This window comes from Aphis gossypii, chromosome 1 (assembly GCF_020184175.1).
Source record: "Aphis gossypii isolate Hap1 chromosome 1, ASM2018417v2, whole genome shotgun sequence".
NCBI classification, from domain to species: Eukaryota; Metazoa; Arthropoda; class Insecta; order Hemiptera; family Aphididae; genus Aphis; species Aphis gossypii.
Genome location: NC_065530.1, coordinates 70,620,670 through 70,633,531, shown reverse-complemented (window position 1 = coordinate 70,633,531; position 12,862 = coordinate 70,620,670). Strand labels below are relative to the sequence as shown.

The 12,862-nt window shown below is 25.0% G+C and overlaps 1 long non-coding RNA gene across 1 annotated transcript in view; it reads right to left on the bottom strand.

The window, feature by feature from the left end:
* Nucleotides 1-12,862, bottom strand: part of LOC126555897 (uncharacterized) — a 53,652-nt gene that overhangs the window by 15,146 nt on the left and 25,644 nt on the right. The gene's annotated exons all lie outside the window — the stretch shown is intronic.

The window sequence follows — 12,862 nt, the reverse complement described above, 5'->3', positions numbered from 1 at the left end:
TAATTAATTTAATGAGATAAACTTAAAATCTCGCACAAAATAAAATGATACATTTTAATAAAATTAAAATAAGTTTAAAATGAAAATAAAATAATAGATAGGTATTAGCTATCAAAAAAAATAAATATATATAATATTTTTAACTTCTAGAAAAAAACGTACCATATATACCTATATAAAAACATGCATAGATACAATCAAACGCACAAACATTACTTACCTAATAAAGCATTCTAAATTTTACTATCAATACAATATTGTTTTATGTCGAAAAAAAATACTTTTTCAAATATGAATTAAAATATAAATAGTTTTATGTACGTATTCATTCAGATTTATATAATTATAATAACTTTAATTTATCTTTAAAAACATCGAATTAGCTTATTTTTAATTAATTTTAATTGTATCACAATATTATGATAAGATATCTTGATTAATTTTTCACTTTTATAAATTTATTGTACCATTGAGGCCTGTTCTTATTCTTAAAATATTATTTCTTGAAAACTAAAGTTCCAATTCTAGCTTCTTAAAAGAATATATCACCAAAATCCTTTTCAAAAACTTATACTAAACTAATAAAAATCTTTTTTTAAAAATGGTATACTCTTTTACATTTTTTTTTTTAATTTTATAGTTCTTTATTTCTCATACTATTAGTTATTTGTAAAAAATTCAGAATATTTAGAAAAAATGTATACGCTTCTTCATTTTTTGAAAACACCACTGGTTTAAGCAATTAAATACTTTAAATATTCGATAATTTAATAGTTAAAATATAATTTAAAATTTTAATAATTCTACAACTATAAATGTACTAAATAGGAATAAAAACAAACAAATTATTGAAAAGCGAATAAACCACTGTAAACCTATTCCACTTTAAAAATAAAATACACTGTATTAAATACAACAAATTAAATGTGAATTATATTAAACAATATTGTAAAATAACATTTTATGAAACATATATAATATAATATGTATATAAAAAATGATAGTAATTGATTAATGATAGTTGATTTGATATTTAACTATTTATTACGCTAAGCTCAAAGCCCGTAAAATAAAATTTTAACTTAAAAAAAATAAACTACTTCTTTTTTTATTTTTTATTTAGATAATATTAAATATTAAATATATAAAAATATATTTAGATAATATTAAATATTAAATATAAAAAATAGAATATAAAAGACATAATTATTAAAAGGGCCCGAGCAAACATTTAGCAAAGGGGACCGAAATTGTATGTGGGGTCCCTGATTACATTTATAAATATATTGTATTTTATAAATTATATTATATATCTATTTGCATAATACAAATTACATTGTAAAATACAATAATTATACTCAACTATACATCAAATTGTATTTAATTTTATAATATATATATTTGTATATTCAATAAAATATTTGTTAATGAACTTAACTATTTAAATATAACGTTTTGGGTTTGTTACAAAGTAATAGGCCCAACTCCGGGAGGTGCTCAAATAGGTATTTTGAAATTTACGATGGACATTTTTGTTTGGTTAGACATAATTGTTTCCATGGCAACAAACAAAGGACAGACAGACAGATTATTATTATTGAAACTAATAGCAACCATCTATAAACAAAAATTTCCATCGTAAATCTCAAAATGTCTATCTATTTTATGCTCTTTTTACCATTCAAAAATATGTGAATTTCAAAAAGTCCTTTTTTAGTGCGTCTATACATGGTAATAAGTACATTAACTAAAAATTTAAAATAAATCGGTTCAGTAGTTTTGGCTGCACGTTGATTCTACGCTTCATTTATGTATAAAGATTAAAAATTAAAAAAATTAAAAACACTAACACATCCTTCCTCGGAATAAAATAAATAATGTCCTTACTAAATTGTTAGTTATACAAACTAACCCTACATTCTGCGGCATATAGTTGACCTGTATTAAAACTGATTTCCATAATAAAATACAAACTCTATTGAACGTATTTGTCCGTGTGACTTATTAATTTTCATAACAAAAACCAGAATAACTGGAAACTGTGTGTTCTTTGACAATCGAATAGTAAAATAGTGTCCAAATTGAACGCTGAACCAAAATTAGCGTTTTTTCAAGTAACACTAGTAAACATTTCGAAATCTATAGTATTGTGATGCCTTGATTTAAATAATATATATTAGTAATTATTCAATTACTAATGTTTTTTACGTATTACATTTTACGTTGAAATTATGTTTAACTTCACGAAATACATTACTAATGATATTACGCTAGGTACTCAATATTTGCCTTTTCATAGAGATTGTATTATTTTGTACTAGATTTAAAGCTTTATGTATGAATATTATTTATAGTAATGATTGTGAAAAACACTAAGGAACAAAATTGTGTTAAACTAGATCTATAAATTATTTTTTTATACATCAAATGTTTCTGTATATGTTTTTTTTTCAAATTTGTTTTATCGAAACGACCATCTGGATCTTCATCGAAGTCTTTTCGCTTTGGGGGGGGGAGAGTGCAGTGTGTAGCACTTACACTCTGCATATGTGCTTAAAAAAAAGTAAACAAATAAACCTTACATGCCATTGTAACACCAATTGATTCATACTTACCTTAAATCTAAAACTGTTAATTTTATATATTTTTTATTCGTTGGTAGTCAGTGACCCAGTTAAAATATATTGCCGTTGATTTACACATTGTAAAAAATGGGGGTGATTGAGTGGGTAACGCTCTGCTGTACAGTAGGTATCAAGTGGATCTCAGACATGGAGAAGGTCAATATAATGGATATGTTAAATTTGAATACAAAGTATCATTGTATAGGAAACACGATTCTGGAACGAAATGATTTATCCACCTAAATTATATTTTTCACTGGTAAAAAAGGTGGTTTATGTTTTAATGACCAGAATACCCTAAAATTAAATCATGTACAAAAAATGCCAATTTGGTACTCGTATAATATGCTACCTACCTTAAAATATAACTACCAAAAAACTATGCGTGTAGTATGCTACCTAACGTAGTTATTTTTATTTTATTACATTTTATTGCGTGCGCAAAAAACAAACGATCGAGTGTATATAGAGACATATCAAAACTAAATACATAATTAAAACCCGAGAAGCAACAGATTTGTTAGACCGACAATGAAAAGAAGAAAGGTGACGGTCAATTAATACACAACACGCCTAATTAGATACAGAAATATATTATAAAATACTTGACTACGATGATCATCATTCATCAGTCATAATTTGCATTAATATTGTTAATTTGTTATTAATCAATAATCAGTAGATAAACGGTTTTTAGTAGGTATCATTTTACGGTAGGTACTAGGTAGCATACTACGAGTACCTACGAGTGCATAAAATTTAAACAAATGGTGTATGTTTCAAATTTCTACAACTAGTAATTTTTAACCATAACAGAAATCTAAAATTATTTGATAGTAAATCGTTATTTTACAAGTGAATTTTGGATTTCGTAAAAATTTAAAATTAGATTTTTTTTTTTAATTAGCCAACGCTAAAAATTTTTTTATAATTATTGTAAGCCAAAATTATGAAAAACCTTAATTACATTTTCAGTTTTTACAAAAAAATTTTTTATCAACATTTCAAAAAAAATATACTACCAATATAAACATTTGGTAAAAATTTCAAGAACTTACAGTGTGATTCGTTTTTGAGTTACAATAATAAATAAATAATATTTTTATAATAATAATAAATTTTGTCGAAAACTGATTTTCCTTAAAAATTCCCGTTTTTCTGTAATTTTTTTGTGGTTTTTTGAAGAATTCTTACTTTTAATCTCTACAATGCACCAAGGATATTAAATTTGTTACCAAAAACCACCCCTGAAGTTTTAAATTAAAGTATTATTTTGACAAGTTATTGTGCACACAGACACCGAAAAAAAATCAAAAACATAAATCATAAAATATAACATATACATCATTGTAGAATCAATACATTCATCACTCCACTCAGAATCTATAAAAAGATAGTTTTCATGAGTCAACTACAAAATTTTATTATGAAGGTTTAAAAGCTATAATAATTAATATTTATAATTTGTAAATATAATTCAAGTATAATAAAAACCAATTCCAATATTTTATTTATTTTATATTTTTGTACAACCATTTTTAAAGGTTAATATTCTCAACATAAACATTTTAATAATAAATAAATAACTCGTTTAAATTTTGAATTGGTACATCAACATTCTTAAATATATAATATTATATTTAACAATTTGCAGTAAAAATTAGGTTTCTCGTTTAAAAAACAAAAGTTTAAACCGCATTAGTATACTTTTTAAGTATAAGAAAATCTCTTGAGTTGTAAAAAAAAAAAAAAACAAAAAATAAAAATAAAAATTTGAATAAATTCATTATTAAAAGGAGAATTGGAGACGAGTATTCGATTAATCGTCAGTCATCAATTTACAGATAATGAATATACATAAAAGAATACAAAAATTAAATCGAATAAATAGGCCAGTGGCATTTAGTAATACAAGCTGTATATACAAAAGCCTATATCTATGTAAAAATATAAATTGAAAAATTTTCAGAGTAAGTATTGTAAATTCAATTGGTAACAACATTTTATCGCATTAACGAATGATCGCCTAAATAAATAATTAAATAAAACAAAGAGACTCTAGGCATTTTAAACAGTTGTATAATCATCGTATAGGTACGTGTCTTAAAAAAATATGGCATAGCAAAGTTCAACAAACTCATACCAAATTGTTTATATGAATTTAAACGCGTGACATCGTTCATATTGTTTGAACTGTATGAGGTAAGATTTTTTGCAGGAGCCGGTAAACGAGATGACTTGCACCATGATATGAATACGGTGTGCAATTAAAGTGAAGATTAAAACTTCTAAAAACGTGTTATACACAAAACATCTGGCTTTGCTTCGTTTTAATATTGCCTTTAGCGCTAAACTAGTAGGTACACAAAAAAATTGTACTCGTGAATTTGAAAGATTTTTGTTAAACTCTCTACTGAATGAAAATAATAGATTGATAAATAGTTTCACTTATTATTATAATATAATATTACCATCGGTGTCAAATAATATTAGTCATTACTCATTAGTCACTATAAAGATTACATTTTTCCACCCACTTTGATATCAATTATTATTATAAAATGATAATTTTGTATAATATGAAATTAGAATCATATTTTATCACCAAATTAATTGTTTGTAAATTATTATTCTATTATTTAATATTCTATGATATTAATGCATTATGGAAATCAAGTTTATAAAGTATCAAGCAAATTGTCAAATCCTTTGGTTTTGGTCCACGTACACTTTGTTCTTATTTTATATTTATTTGTGCTTATAGATAACAACACTAAAATTAATCACTTGAGAGATTTAATTTACAAATTACTAAAATTTTTGAGATTGCATTAAATAATAAAATTATTTATCATAACTGACATAACTGGTAGGTATATATTTTATCAAAGTGAAACCACATTTTTAAGTGAGTTTTAATTAAACACGCAACACCATCTTAAATCAGTAAATCTTCTCAAAATTATATGCAAGTATATTTAGTACAAAATGCTTTGTACAAATGTAAAATATTTCAAATTTTAATAGTTATTACTTTCTGTTATCGAGACTTCTACATTGTTCCAAAAAACTATTTCTACCTGCGTTTATATCCAATATTGTCTTACTCGGTACGTTTTAATACTAAAATATAAAATGCAGGTATATTATCTATATTAGGTAAATCTTATATAATATAAATTCCATAGCTAATAATTACAAACAAAAATAAAAATTCTTTTAAACACCATAATAATGTTAGTAATAAATTAAATGCCCACTGATAAAAAAGCTGGACAAGAAACAGCGATTTTTGATAATCGTCTAACTCTTCTGGATAAAGATAGTGATGTGTTATTACTTGTATTGTTGAATATAATATTTAATAGATTTTAACAATTAAATTGAAAAGAACTCTGTATGGAGTTAAGCTTACATTATATTGTTCATTGTAATATTGTAATTTTATTATGTGTTGATCTAATTTAATAACAGATTTCGTATAATTTGTAATACATGTAGGTACATAAAAAATCATATTCGGTAATAAAAATATTAATTTTTTAACGATAGTGTTAACTGTACGAGTAAATTATTTACTAACCATTATTTTTACTGTAATATTAAACTCAGCCATTACTAAAACATGATATAGATCCAACAATTAGGTATTTACACGATAAATAAAAGATTTTAAAACAGGGTTATCAATAAATGAAAATGACAACAGGGTTAGCATTTACATTATTAATAATAATTTATTATATTCTTCTTTCAAATGATAATTTAATTACAATTAAAAATAGAAACAAAGATTTAAAATCTAAATTGTACCACATAAAAAACAAAAATATATTTGAAAAATACTGTTAGGTATTTGTTAATTTATTCACACAAAACTTAATATAATTAATGAAACAACATAAATACGTATATTTCATTTATTCAATTTCCATAAATCACAATTAACGATGTTTCATTCACTTTTGAATTAAACATACTTATACTCAGTCCTCCGTATAGATACTATAGATTCAATTTTTGGTTTATAAGGTAGCATAATATCTGATTTTAATAAATGACTAATGAGAAACACAATTTCAAATGAAATTAACTTAAAACATCATTTGAGTATCATGTGAATTATGTTCATGCGTTAGTTATGAAGCACTTACAATGTTTGAGAGGAATGTATATGATCATAATATAGGTACACAGTGTTCAAATAAAAAGTAAGAGTTTCACGAAGAGTTTAGTTTTTATGAAAAGAATCTGATCACAGTAGACCTCTTATATTACACATTCCATGAAATATATAAAATTCAAATGTGATTAAAATGTACAATAGGCATTCAAAAAGTAAATTTCCTTTAAAAAAAATTATTTTATTATTCATTCATAAAATCTCCGGGTTTTTTTTCTCATATCGTTTTATTTATTACCATATACAGGGTGATTTTTTTATCAAACAACACTCATTATTTCCAAAAGTATTCATGTTTTTGAAAATATTTTTTTACATAGTTTCAAATTGTTCAAATCGAATTTAGGGTGAGTAGTTTATGAGTTATACTTATTCAAAGTTTAGACAAGCGGAGTAGTGGACAAATATTTTGCAGGGTAACCCCGTACCACTCCACTCCGCGCAGCTAAACTTTAAATACGTATAACTCATAAACTACTCACCCTAAATTCGATTTTTATGTATCGAACTACTCAGAAAATTATTCTGCTTTGGAATATGAAATTAAAAATTTATGTTGTCATTCAAAAAAGTAAAAAACTTAAAAAATTATAAGGATAAAAAATATTTAAAAATATAATTTTTTTATAAAAACGTTGTTTTTTTAACAATTAGAAACTATGTAAAAAAATATTTTCAAAAAATGAATACTTTTGGAAATAATGAGTGTTGTTTGATAAAAAAATCAACCTGTATAGCAATATTCAATTGTATTTTTGAATTCATGGACCCCATTATCTTCTTGAAGAAGTAAATTAATAATAAATAAATATCACCATTGAATGAATACCCATGATGATGATAGATAGTGTTTTATTTTCGTAAAATCTTATTATTTCAAATATTGATTAGATTAAGATGAAAAATAGGAATACCTACATAATATGTATAAATTTTAAAATAGACTTTTTTAAAGTTTTAACATAATTTTTATTAAATTAGGAAAATTTTAAGACAATTTTCCTTTTAATTAGTTTTTATTGAAAAAACTAAAAAAACATTTAATGTTCTACATAAAAAGTAATCATTAAATATTATATAAGATCAACTTTTGGTTTATAATTAACTGTTCTTATATATTTTAACGGCAAATTGACAGTTAACTTCTGGCAAAGAAAGTCGTTAAAATTAAACCTATAATAATTACATACAACTAGGTATGGCTATGTTTTCATCAAAATTCTAACTGGAAACCCAGTCAAATTTAATGGGATAATAAAGTGTATGGATAGAAATAAACAATTTTCTTATCTACCATAACAATGGCTTCTACAACGCTGTGCAAAAAAATTATGGGCATTTCCGCTCAAAAAAATAAAATTAATCAATACAAATTTAACTAATATTTATTATTGATAATATATTAAATATAAAATTTTGAAATGACAAAATATTAAGGGCCGTATTCTTACAGCGTCTTAAGCTACTTAAGATTAATCTGTGTTTTAAATTTCAAAAGTTTATCTTAAGATGAAACAAAGATATATGGGTTAGAAAAACTAGGTGAATTGGTTCGTATAAAAATACACTGTCATTGTTGGAACTTGGCTATGCGCACTACCGTGCGCTCAAATTTTGGTAGAAAAGACTGTTTAAATAATTGATATTGGAAAACGACCTATACTTCGCACTTTATTTATATGTAGGTACATTATAAAATCTGTTCAAATACACATGTTTTTTTTTTTTTTTTTTGAAATAAACGCTATGCCGTTTTTATTTCGATAAACCTTCTACTACAAATGTGTTGCCAGCCCTCAGCCACCGTTCGAAACATCGCAAGCTGAAGAAAATGTACAATCAACAACAACTCGAATGTCCCGAACGCATACTTTCTATAATAACGTACGTGACTTTGGAGCACTGCGTTAGATTGAAACTTGCGTTTCACACTTCTCTTAGGAATAATAATCGACAACCAATAAAGGTCCTGTTGACAGGACGTAGGTGTGAAAAGTATTAATGTGAAGTGGGCAGAGTACCGGGGTAAACCAGGATTTTGTCACCGACGGACTTGCGATGACGGCAAACGCATACATATGTATAATAGGCGGATGATCAGCAGAGACCGGGACCGAACTCAAAATAATCGGTTCTGGGAGTAAAACCGAAATTAAAACCATTATTTGAGAAAAATAAAGAGCCGGAACTGTACTGAAACTTTAATATTATCAATGTTATTTCGATCTTGAAAGAAACACTATTTAAACAATTTGAACATAATTTAGACGTAAAATTCGTCTAGTTATTAAAATATAATCTAATTCAAATACCAAATATTTATGTAGTTAAAATACTTAGTTATGAATTTATAATATTATATTCTTAACAAGAAAAAAAATGCAATATATTATGCCTTTAGTTTAAACAATGATTTTTAAATTATATATAATGTAATAATATTTTGCCTAAGTATATTATATTTTAAACATTTTAAGACCACTACATTAAAATATTTTTATATTTATTATGACTTTGACAAAGTACGCATTTGCGGTTACAAATGTGTTTATGAAAAGAAGGTTATGTAATATTGTGCATATTATACAATGGTCTTTGCACGCAAAGGGGACGAACGTCTGTCATTTACGTCGGACGCGTAGATGATACTCAAAAGAAAATAAATCTGCGCCTCTGCACACAATGATAGCTTAAGTACATATTTTATTATATTGGACATGTTTTTATCGTACAATAACGATTTATCTTCAAACGATTTTTAGTAGGTATTTTATATTTATTTAAACGCAACGAAATTTTAAAATATTTAGATCAAGTAATTTTAAGCTATTTAGGCATGTATTACACTGTATGCATTTAAAATTTTTTTTTCTGTTTATGTTCTTAAAAATGTTATACTTAACAATTTAATACGAGACTCTTTATAGAACATTCTAATGGGGATTTAAAAATATTGAAAATGCATAAACACAATTTTTTTAACAATTTTACTGTTCAAATTTTAATGTCTTATAAAATTCAAACGAAAATTCGCAAAATATCTTATAATCAAAATCTATAGAATATTAATATAAATATTGATTTTGATAGCTAAAACGTGAATTCACACAGCCATAGAATTTTTTGTAACCAACAAAACTCATACATACGAATGGGGGTCCTTAATATTTGTTTATTAAATTTAAATACGTAATGCAAATTTGAAGTTGTTAGTTAATGCTTTTTTTCTTGTTTTAATAAACATTATATTGATCACATGACATAATAACATAGTATGTAGTAACTCAGAATTATAGAAATAATTTAATATTATAACAAATGTCCGTCGATGCCGGGATTAGCTTGCGAAATAAAGTACAGCAATATGGTAATCGACAAAAGTTACACATATGGGTATCTACGAAATAATATTCGTGGATTTACTCGTGAGTGGTACGAGTAAGAGGTATTGTGATGACCGAATGGTTGTTTATTGAATTTTCCTAGGAAAAAGTGTAGAATCGTCGTATTTCGAGAAATTTTTAGAGCGAAAAGGAATTTATGTAAGTAAAATGTACGTAATACCTGCATACTATATTGAATATAAAGACATTATAACTTTTTGCTTGCCGATACCTCACTTTTTCATTTTTTATACAACTATAAAATAAAAGTTGTACGCCAATTCTGAAACACATATAAATATTTTGGCTGATCGTCACGAGAAAGGTAAATACATCTAATAGCGTATAGTATGGCTCAACTGGCGTTTGAAAAGGGTAGCGATATGTTTTTTTAAAAAATTCAATCGCACTACGATTACTCGCATTAAACTGTCTCACTGCATATGCAGCAGCCTGGCACATGGTTGTTACTAATTAAAACTTCTTCAAACCACTTAAAACTTTTGGGCTCCATTTGTCGAACCTTACTTTTACAGTGTACGATTACATCGTATTTTTACTAAAATTACAAGTTGTTTTTGGTTAAAAGCGTTACACTACACAACATTGTATCACATGTGGTTTTCGAACACACCCAATCTCCATCTGTAAAATAATAAACTAATGACTTCAATATTAGGTGGGCGATATTTGAGTGGTAAAGACAAATGTATACAGAATGTTTCCAAATTATCGTAAAATATGATTAAAAAATGATTTTGCGTTAATAAGTAAAATAAAAAATAAAATTCCGCTTACCAAATATGGGGTTTAGAAAAAGCCATTCCAAATTGTACCTAAAACATTTTTAATTGATTAAATCACCAAGACAATAATATCTGATATCGTCTCACAAAACCCTGATTCTGTATCACATGATTATTGATACTTTCTGACTAAAAAAATCCTGAAGTAGTTCTCTATAAGTCTAAAAAATATCGTTCAAACCGTTCTAATCAATATATAATACTATAAATAGTATACTCGCCAAGCGAGTAAAATAATTATTAATTTCATAACACAGCTGCTTGTACATCAAAATTTACCAAGCTGGACATAAATGAGTTTAAAAGTTAATATTTAAATTATAAATTATTTTTTTTCCTTATATTAATTGGAAATATACCAAGTATAATATGATTATTAATACTTAGAATATTATATTTTAGTTTTTACCATAATGAAACGTTAACTTGAAAAGTTATTTATGACAGAATAGTTACTCTGAAAAGTTTGTTAACAAATCTATTTTCCTTTGTTTTTACTGAGAAATTATATATTTGTTTTTTTTTTTATGTAAATTAATCATTTTCACTGATTCTAATTATTGAAATGGTGATAAAATATTATAAATCAACTACTATTTATATTATTTTATAATGTGAAATATGCGATAAAATATACAATATATGCATACAAAAAACAATTCACAGTAGACAAACGTTAACATGATAAATTCAAGTTCCTACAATTATAAAAAATACAAAAATATAATTTAATTTAAGAAGATGCTTATATTGTGTACTTAAAAATATGTGACTAAAACTATTGTATCTAGTAATAAGAAAAAACGAAGAAAATATATACTTTAAAAAAAAAACATAAATTCATAAAATATTAATTGATGAATGTGCCAACCAAGTACCAACAAATAAACTAAATAATTAGTAGAATCACAACATTTTATTTCGATTCATTGTATCACAAAACCCGTGAAAACCCACTCTTTCGTGTTTTTTTTATGTTTTATAAAAATATATAATCACCATAAACCTTGATCATAATAGTTATAAATAGTAACATTTTTATGTTAAATTTTTTTAGTAGATAATTTAATATAACAATGATTTACAATAATAAATAAAATAATTATAACAAGTAGTAGAAGTAAGTAACTAGTTCATTTAACTCGTTTCGAATTATGCGTATAATAACTAATTACCATGGGTTGAACATTTTGAGTAAAAAAAATGTGATAATTATATATAATATTAATACGCTTTCTTTAAAATACAATCCTTAAACATTGGTGGAAAGGTTTTGCGTAAAAATTGCCGTTTTTCCGTCATTTTTTTTTTTGTTTTTCTCGATTTTTTTGAAAACTGTTGGAAAATGTTAACTTTTTACCTCTATAATGCACCAAGGATATTCACTTTTACATCGGAAACCACCCCCATTGTTTGAAATTGGAGCATTATTTCGACTAGTTATGCTGTACACAGACACAAAAACAAAAAAACACACACCATTATAAAATCAATACATTCATCACTTCGTTCAGAATCTAAAAATATTGTACTCACAAACGTTTAATATTTTTAAACAATTTACCTTTAATGGAACCATATATAAAATCTTCAAGGTTTTTGACCGTTTCTAGAAATCATTATCAATACTTCCTTTTTCAACAATTTTTATTGGTATATAGATATAGTGCACATAATGCGCAGTTGTTTTATTTTTAAATGTTGTTTTTAAACGCGTATTTTGTCATATTTTTTCACTTGTAAATTTAGTTATTTTTTTGCTTCCACGTGTTACCTACATATAACTTGGATATACACAGATACATTTAATCAACACAACATACAATTTATGACAAACCTTCGGAAACTCATGTCACTCAAAAATAA